Raw genomic sequence first — 8,797 nt, forward strand, 5'->3', positions numbered from 1 at the left:
GGCCGTCGGGTAGCCTCGTCGGCGGCGGCAACCGCTAAATAGCCCGTGGAGGTGTCCATGTTGGGCCTGGGCTCAGCCTGTGTGGTGGCCGGGTCGTGGGCCGTTTTCACGTGGTACCAATGTGGCTCACCACAGCAAATTAGTTTTTTTTTTTTGCGAATCAACCTGTGGTTGAGTTGGTTAGGTGGACAGTGGTAGGACAGTGGTATCCCCAACCCACCAGGGTTCAAATCCTGGTGCTCGCATTATTCCTGGATTTATTTCAGGATTTCCGGCGATGCGCTTTCAGTGGGAGGAGACGTTCCCGTGACAACGAGGCGTCTACGGTGACTTCGTAAATCTCAAGATGATATGCCGGCTCAGTCTTTCGGAGGTGCTCATAGGGATAGGGTGTGCGTGTGTGCGTTCATAGGGATGAGTGTATGCGCGTATATATGAGCGCTTGTGTCTGTACTGATGCTCAAAAAAAAAGCAAATTAGTTTTTTTAAGAAAAACATCAAAGGCATCTTAGATATGATAATAATCAAGGAAAACATCCAGTACCATGGAAAGACACCTGGACTAAAATGACCAGTAAAAAAAGAGAATTACATTAAAAACACACTAGCCTTCTTCCTCCAATTGATTGCGGCCCGCCGAAAACTGAAAATTACACTGAACCAACAGTAAGCGAAAGAGACACATGTAAACTTCCCTGCCATAATAGGCTTTAAAGACCGCAATAGCCACTTGCCGTTTGAGACAAGATCTAGAAATTGTTGAAGAAACATCAGCTGGCCCATCACTCTCTGTGAAGTACAAGCTTACAATAATATCAAATGCCTTGATAACATTCTTCGAGCCAGAACCAGGTCCGGGTCCGCCCGCCTCCCTCTCCATGGTTGTTGATATGTGCGGGAAGGGGAGAAGACAAGGGTAGCCTCGGCGGCGGCGGCAACCGCTGAAGTTGTTTCACCGGTTGCTCGCCAGCATGTTATGAATTGGTGTATTATGGGCTTGGAAGTTGCTTCAAGGCCATGGCAGGCTTTGGTTACAAATCTTTATAGGACAAGTACATTACCATGGTTGAGCGGAGCTAATACCCTCGACAAATCTTTATAGGACAAGAACGCGATTTGAGGTTCATCATGGTCGTATGGCTTCCTTCTGGCTCGGCACGTGGAGTGGGGACGAACCATTCAGTACTAGGTTTCCTGACTCTGTGATTTTGGAGGAGCCCAAGGCTTAAGTCTCCCATGCATCGGGCGCAGGGGCGGAGCCAGGGGGGACGAGTAGGGGCCTGCCCCCCCCCCCCCCCAATGATCGACAATTTTAGTAGCAGCGATGAGTAATTACCAACAAGATTAGATCAATATATGTACTCGGCCCTCCCTATACTCGAATCCTGGCTCCGCCACTGATGGGGCGGGGGCAGATGACCGCTCGTTTTAAGCTTTGTTGGACTTGGCGGAATGGGATGAGTTGGTCAGAACTGGCAGGGATAAACATCTTCGGCGGCTAGGATGCAACTAGTTGGAAACTCGAGACCATTTATCTACGAGCTCCTTGTACAAAGAGATTTTCAAGAAGTTTGGGTTTTGTGACAGTATGAATATTTGGAAAGCGTGTATCCAGCTAAAATCATAATTTTTCTCTAGCAGATTGCTAGAGATCGCATCCTAGTGGGAATCAAGTCCTTATGCGGCATCGGCCGACCGATGGAAAGTGTGTGTGGTGTGGTCGGGATGAAACCTACGATCACATTTTATTTCGATGTGTTGTGGCTTAGTTTGTGTGGAGTGCGGTTCAGGAAGCAACTGGTGCTATTTAAAAGTCGACTGACTTTACTGACTTCGACACTCTTGTTATGGAAACCTAGGGCAGTGATCACAAATTAGCAACGAAAGCGTTTGCCGCACTTTCTTGGACGGCGATGGAAAGCTATGTACAGCCTGTTAGGCTATTATATGGGCTCGGGCATGCACTACATTTACAAGCCTGGGGCTGGACCTCTTTAAGTTGATAAATACTGGAAAAAAATAACTGGATGTACAACTAATTTTTGGGCCATGCCTGGGGCTATAGCCCCAGTTGCCCCAGGCCCAATTCCGCCCCCGTTCTTGGTTCTTATGAACTGTTAGGAGCAAAACACCTTCTCAGGGGATAGATTTTAGGGAGCTCCTATGCGCCGCATTTTGCGGCGAGTAGCCGCATGACGCACAGAGGCAGCTAACTGGGCCGGCCCAACAGCGGAAGTGCATGTGGAAAATCCAAAAAATAAAGCGTTATGTCGGGTTCGAACACAAGACAACACAGACTAAGTGCGGGCTGATCACCAGGGCAGCTGAAGAGAGTTGTTGTTCAACATCTAGTATTATTAGATCGAACGTCTGCTGAAAATTCAAACACGATTTTTTTGGAGGAAGTAAATACTTTTTAAAAAGCAAAATATGCAAAAAAGAAAAATCAAACAAAATTTTAGAAATCTGAACATTCTGCCATTTTGTGATTTTTTTGAAAATGTAAAATAGTTTTTGGAATTCAGAATAAAATAGGAAACACAGACATTTTTTAAACTCCAAATATTTTTGAAAACATGAACATTTTTTGAAGTATGTGAACAAAATTATAAAATACAAACATTTTTGAATCTATGAACAATTTTTAAAAACACGAACAATTTTTTGAAAAAGCTAGCAATTTTATGATTTTTTTTTGAAAATACGAACATTTTTTACATCCATGAACATTTTTTAATTTGTGATTTTTTTTAGAATGGGAACATTTTTTCAATTCTCGATCATTTTTTGTTAAGCGCAAACTTTTTTTGAATCTGTGAACGTATTTGGATGGGAAAAGTTTTCTGAAACTCCGAACAATTTAGAAAAAGAAGTTATTTTTTGAATTTCGAAAAAATATTTGAAATTCTCAAACCTATTTTGAAGAAAAAAGGAAAAAATAAAATAAAACAGATAACACGGAAAAGAAAAAGTAAAAAAGAAATAGAAACAGAAAAGGAAAATAAATAACCAAAACAGATAAAAACCGGCTGGGAAACTTCTAGAAAGGTCCCAAAACTGGCACTGCCTACAGCAGGAGATGGGCCGGCCCAGTTGATGGCACTACTGTGCGATCGCTCGACTATTTACGCAAAGGGCGTCAAATAGGGTTTTCCTAGATTTCAACCATCCAGGTGATCTTATCTACAATATGCTCTCTCTTTTTACAATTTTGGAGGGCATTAGAGTGACGCGGGGAGTTACCACCACTTGATCGGTTCCTCGCCAGTATGCGCACAAGGGTGGCAGCCTTGTGAAGGGCCATGCTTCAGGGTGACATTGGCTAGGGGAGCCTTGGGGAACGAGATACCTCTACTTGTGTTTTGCTGCTCAGTACCTTGTATTGTTCTATACATCGCTACGCCACTATTTGGTCTTCGTGACCTTGTATCAAACCATTACATTCCTTGTCTACATGCGCTGCGCTACGTCGCATGTGTTTGGCCCTTTGACCTTGTATCAAACCTTTGTCTCAAACCTAAGGGCTTCATCTTAATGTTGGGAAACATCCTTCTCTTCTAAAAAAACGATAGGGTCCCCAAGCCCGTGAAGCAGCCTCGAGGCGCCAGTGTCGAGCCCCTGCAGGAGCCGACCACCACCATGCCCGCCATGTTCAAATCCATGGTCCGCCGCCGTGACGAGCCGGAGACGGTGTTCGATGGTCTCGTCTGGGTGACATTACCTAGGGTTTTAGCCGTCCATCTTTATTTGTGTACTTCTTTTTCTAGTACTATCATGCTCTGAATTTTGGCACCAACTACTCATAATTGTTTTTTTTTACGTAAAGATCAGATCTATCATAAAGATTAATTCACCGAAAGTATAAAATACATCAAACATAATAAAAATTACATCGAGGTCCATGGACCACCGAACAACCATTGCCGCAGCCAGGAACGAGCCGCCGATATGCTGCTGTTGCCGCTCCCGTACTAGAGCCGGCCTGACCTTGTTGATGACAGCCAAGAAGTCTTCATGCATGTACTCCCTAAAGACAGTGTTCTGGAGCCACAGTCGTCGTCGTCGTTCAATCCTTGAACTGATCTAAAGAATTAGACATCAAATATGGCCACTGCATACGTACGGCGAGAAACCTTAACCTTAGCTCGGCCTTATCTGTCCTAGTGGACAAACTTGAGGATGATCGGAGCCCAGAAGATCGACTCGAAGAAGAAGTGTCGCTATTCGTCTAAACGCCGCCCTGCGAGAACTAGAACCCTACCTATTTACTAGCCTGAGACAAGGCACCAGAAGTCCCCTCTCCGCTACCAGCCGCCGGAGCAGCAGGCAGAGGGAGGCAAGTCCACGGGCTAGCCCGTGGAGATCGAGGGAAGGAAGGCTTTCCCAGGAGCAGAAAGATTAAATACTCATAATTGTTTAACTAATAAGAAAAGAAAAGAAAGGAACTCTGATTTGTTTTGGAGATACTGAATTGTTCTTTTTTCTGGTTTGCTATTTTTCAGTCGACCAATAAATTAGTCAAATATCAATCGACACTAAGCATCATCGATCTGTATTCTGGAGTAAAAATCCATGCAAGATTTGTCTTTTCAGAGTTTTTCTTTGAAAACAAAAACACTATAATTTATTTCACTAGATGATCAATTTTTTATAATCCAGTGTACTCTTTTTTAATGTACGAATAATTTTTTTAAATCGTAAATTATAGTGTTTACCTTTTTATCCATGATTCTGCTCTAATTTAGCCATTGATAGGATAGAGATAGAGATCCAAGGATATTTAATACGTGAAAAAAATTAACTAAGAACTCAATAACAAGATAATAGTCGATCGAGTACACTTGTTTAAAAACCGAACATTGTATACTAGACAAATATGTTGAAGGACAGCTATCGTCTAGAGCTAGCACTACTTCAACGAAGGGAACTCGTTGGTGTCATCTAGGCTCGGTGGCGGCGGCGCCTCCACGCCTTCTGCAGGGGGCGCCCCGTTCAGCGGCATGTTGGGTAGCTGCCTCTGTGGAGCTCCAAACTTTCCCGGCATGCCGGGTTGCTGCTTCCTCGATGCTCCGTTGTTGTAGTAGTTATTGCTGTATCTGATGCCTCGCCTTGCTCCATCTTGTACCTTGCTGCTGTCGGCCGAAGCCCCCGCGCTCTTATCACCGCCGGAAACTCCGATGTTCGTCTTTGCCCTTGCCGCCGCCTCGGCCTCGGCCCTGGCCCGTCTCTCCAGCTGATTTTTCCTGATCACGTAATCCCGTGCGGTAGGGTATGCCTGGGCCAATAGATCCTTGGTAAGACTGGCAGCCGGCGCCGCCGTCTTCTTGTGCTTGGCCGCCGCCGTCGCATCTTGTTTGGCATTGGCGTCGTCGAGGTCGGTCACGAGTTTGTCGCCGGGATCGTTGCGGTCGAGGAGCGCGAAGAGGTTGACGCTGGGCTTCAGTCCCGCCATGTCGATGGATTCGTGACTTGGAGGCTGCCCAGCAGGCGTGTAGGTATATATAGCTTGATTGACGCGCTCTCCTTCAATCCGAGTCCAATTAGATACGGTAGATATTAGTTAGGGGACGAACTAGGGCTGGCTCCGCACATTGTACGAAGTGGAGATGGAGAAGAACTCGGACACAACCTACTAACGGGACTCCGACTTGGTTGCAACACTCCGGCGGGGCTTCAAGTTCCGGTGTCAACGTATAAGAGTACGTGATGATAGCTTGGCACCAAAACGTGGGAATCATGCATGGAAACTCTCCATTTTCAAATGTTGTATCCTATTTTCTGTCACAAGGCACACGCACGGACACGAAGGCACATGCATGAAAAGCATCCGCGAAATCAAAAATATTCATGAATTTAGAAATTAAAATAAGTAGCATAAAAAAGATATAGAAAACGTAAAAAGCTGGTCGGAAAAACCCTGGGTTAGGCGAATGCATGGGTATTCTTGATCTGGAGAGGTTCTAAAACCAGTCGAAGAGAGACACATAAAAAAAGCCACAATGCGCCAGACCAAGTTGCGTGCGGTGTGCTGGGGGTATGCGTTTGCCTATCCACCGCACGTGACACGATGAATAGGAAATGACGCGGAAGAGACCTCCTAATCGGCGCTTTAAGGCGCTGAAACAGTGCATGGCACATATGCGTCGTGCGACCTAGGCCGGCACGGTAAGCCCCATTCGCTCAATCAACCATCCTTTTTTATTGCTTTTTTTCTGTTTGCTTGTCGTTAGCTGGTTCCTTGTATAGAAGAGAAAACGAAATGTTTTTATAGTTTTGAAAATTTGCTGAACTGAAAAGAGCCCATGAATTATAAAAAAATCCGCATATTTGAAAATGTTCCTGCATTTGCAAAAATTCACTAATTAAAAAAAGGTCATGAATATGGAAAAGATTCATGAATTTTAAAAAAGTTCATTATTTGAAAATAGTTAGAAAATTTGAAAATACTCACGAATTTCAAAAAATGATGGATTTTAAAAAGTATGTAATTTTTTAAAATTTTGTGGCTTTTGAAAAACTATGTGAATTTGAAAATGTTCATGAATTTGGAAAAAAATCATGAATTTAGAAAAAAAGAAAAAAGTAAAAGGAAAAAAGAAAAAAAAGAACAAAACAGCACAACCCATGGAGCCTTCTAGAAGGTTCTCAAAACATATGAGAGAAAACATGATATGGACAGGCCGTATAGGAACTAGTGTTGTGGACATGTGTCATCATACTGACGTCATGCTCTTGTCACTCAAATTTCATATTTTTCCCTTTTTAAGTTTATTGATATTTCAAATGCATATATTTCAAAAAAATGAAAACCATGAGTTGAATTTTTTTTTCTTAACATAGTATAAACAAATTGTTATCACTGTTTTAGAACACATTGATAACTTCAAGAAAAATGTTCATGAAAATGAAAAATGTTCACGTGTTTCACAGAAATGTGTGTGGAATGTTTATAAAATGTGTATACAATGTAAAAAAATTAGTACTATTAAAAAATTTATGTGACATCTTAAAGAAATACTCCCTGTTTCAAAATATGTTTCACGATCGTTAGAAAAATGTTTATAAAATGTGAAAAATGTTCGCGTAGGTTAATTTTTAATTTCCAACAAAAATGTAAGTTACATTTTAAAGAAATGTCCATGTATTTCCAGATTCCAGGAATAATGTTCATGAAATTTTGAATAACGTTTATAAAATATAAAATAAATGTTCACGTACTTATCAAACATATTTATTGCCACTATAAAAATGTAGAGCATGAATTTGGGAAATGTTACCATGTATTCAAAAAAGTGTTCAAAACATGTATTTGAAGAAAATGTAAATCATGTACCTGAAAAAAATTTGTACCACTAAAAGAATCTACATAACACTTTAAGAAATATGCCCGCATCTGGATAATGATCGTGACATTTAAAAAAAAATGTTGATACAATGTAAAAGAAAATGTATGTATGGGTCAAAAAAGTGCAAGTGGCATTTTAAAGAAATATTCCTGCATTTCGATAAAATGTTCATGAAGTTTAAAAAAATGTTAATACAATGCAAGAAAATGTTTGTGTGGGTGAAAACAAATGCACTGGACATTCTACAGGAATATTCATGCATTTCTAAAAAATGCATGTGAAATTTTTTAAAAATTTTATACCATGTTAATAAAATTGCATAGTTCTGAAAAATATTTATTTCATTCAAAAATGTACAAATTTTATTTGAAAAAAAGTTATCATGTATTCGGAAAAGTGTTCAAAACATGTATTTTCTTAAATGCCCAACTTGTATCATAAAGATATTTCACGTGTGTGCTAAAAACGTACATTGTGTACTGTGAAAAAAAGGTAAACATATGTTAGAAGAAAGATAACCTATCAAAACCAACAAAGAAACAAAAAGAGCAGAGAAAAAAACATAGTATAACGAAGAAAGAAAGAAAACTAAAGAAAACCAGTGAAAAACAAAGAAAACCGAAGTGTGACTAAGAAAGACAGAAAACCCAAAGAAAAGCAATGGAAAAACAAAAAAATAAAAGAAAACGGAAAACAAAAAAAGAAAACCGAAGTAGAGCGAACCTACATCGACACGAGTGACAGTGAACAACCTGTGCTAATGGACAGGCCCCATAGTCACCCACCCGTGGGCGATTCCTAATATGAATCGGTATGGAGAAGACATAGCTCTTGTGGGCGCGGAATAGGGAGCATTGTAGAAAAGTAATGACGAGTTAATGGGTATAGGATTCATGACATTTTTTTTGGATTGTTAATGAAATGCCAGAAGTTAGTGCGCATTAACTTTGTGTACATACATGGTTACTTCAACTGCTGGCTATAAGAAAATGCCATGTCATTTATAGCCAACCTTATAGCCAACATGTATAACAATTAGCTATAAGCATGTGGTACTTTATTAATATATGGCCCACCTTTCACTCTCACATAGTGCCTAGAAGCATGTGTTGCAGCTGGCTCTTGCATGAGAGCCCGCTTACATTCTCTCTCCTATCCTCTCTCCTTTAACTAAGTATAAAAATATTAATTTACTTCTTACAGCCTGTTGATTGTATCTTATTGCACCTGCTCTCATGCATGTTTGCAGAGGAAGAACGTTAGACACCATAATAAATGAGTTGGAGCTCATATTGGTGTTAAATCACCATTGTTGGACCATAAAGATAAGCGGTTAGATGTTGCTGCACTGATAAATCAATAGGCAACGCGAGTAATAGCATAGCTTCTTTACAGGAGAAGAAGCCTCGAGTTTAGTATAAGTAATTTTTTCTGGTCACGAAGTTCTCAGT

The sequence above is a fragment of the Triticum aestivum genome, chromosome 7A (assembly GCF_018294505.1).
Source record: "Triticum aestivum cultivar Chinese Spring chromosome 7A, IWGSC CS RefSeq v2.1, whole genome shotgun sequence".
NCBI lineage: Eukaryota > Viridiplantae > Streptophyta > Magnoliopsida > Poales > Poaceae > Triticum > Triticum aestivum.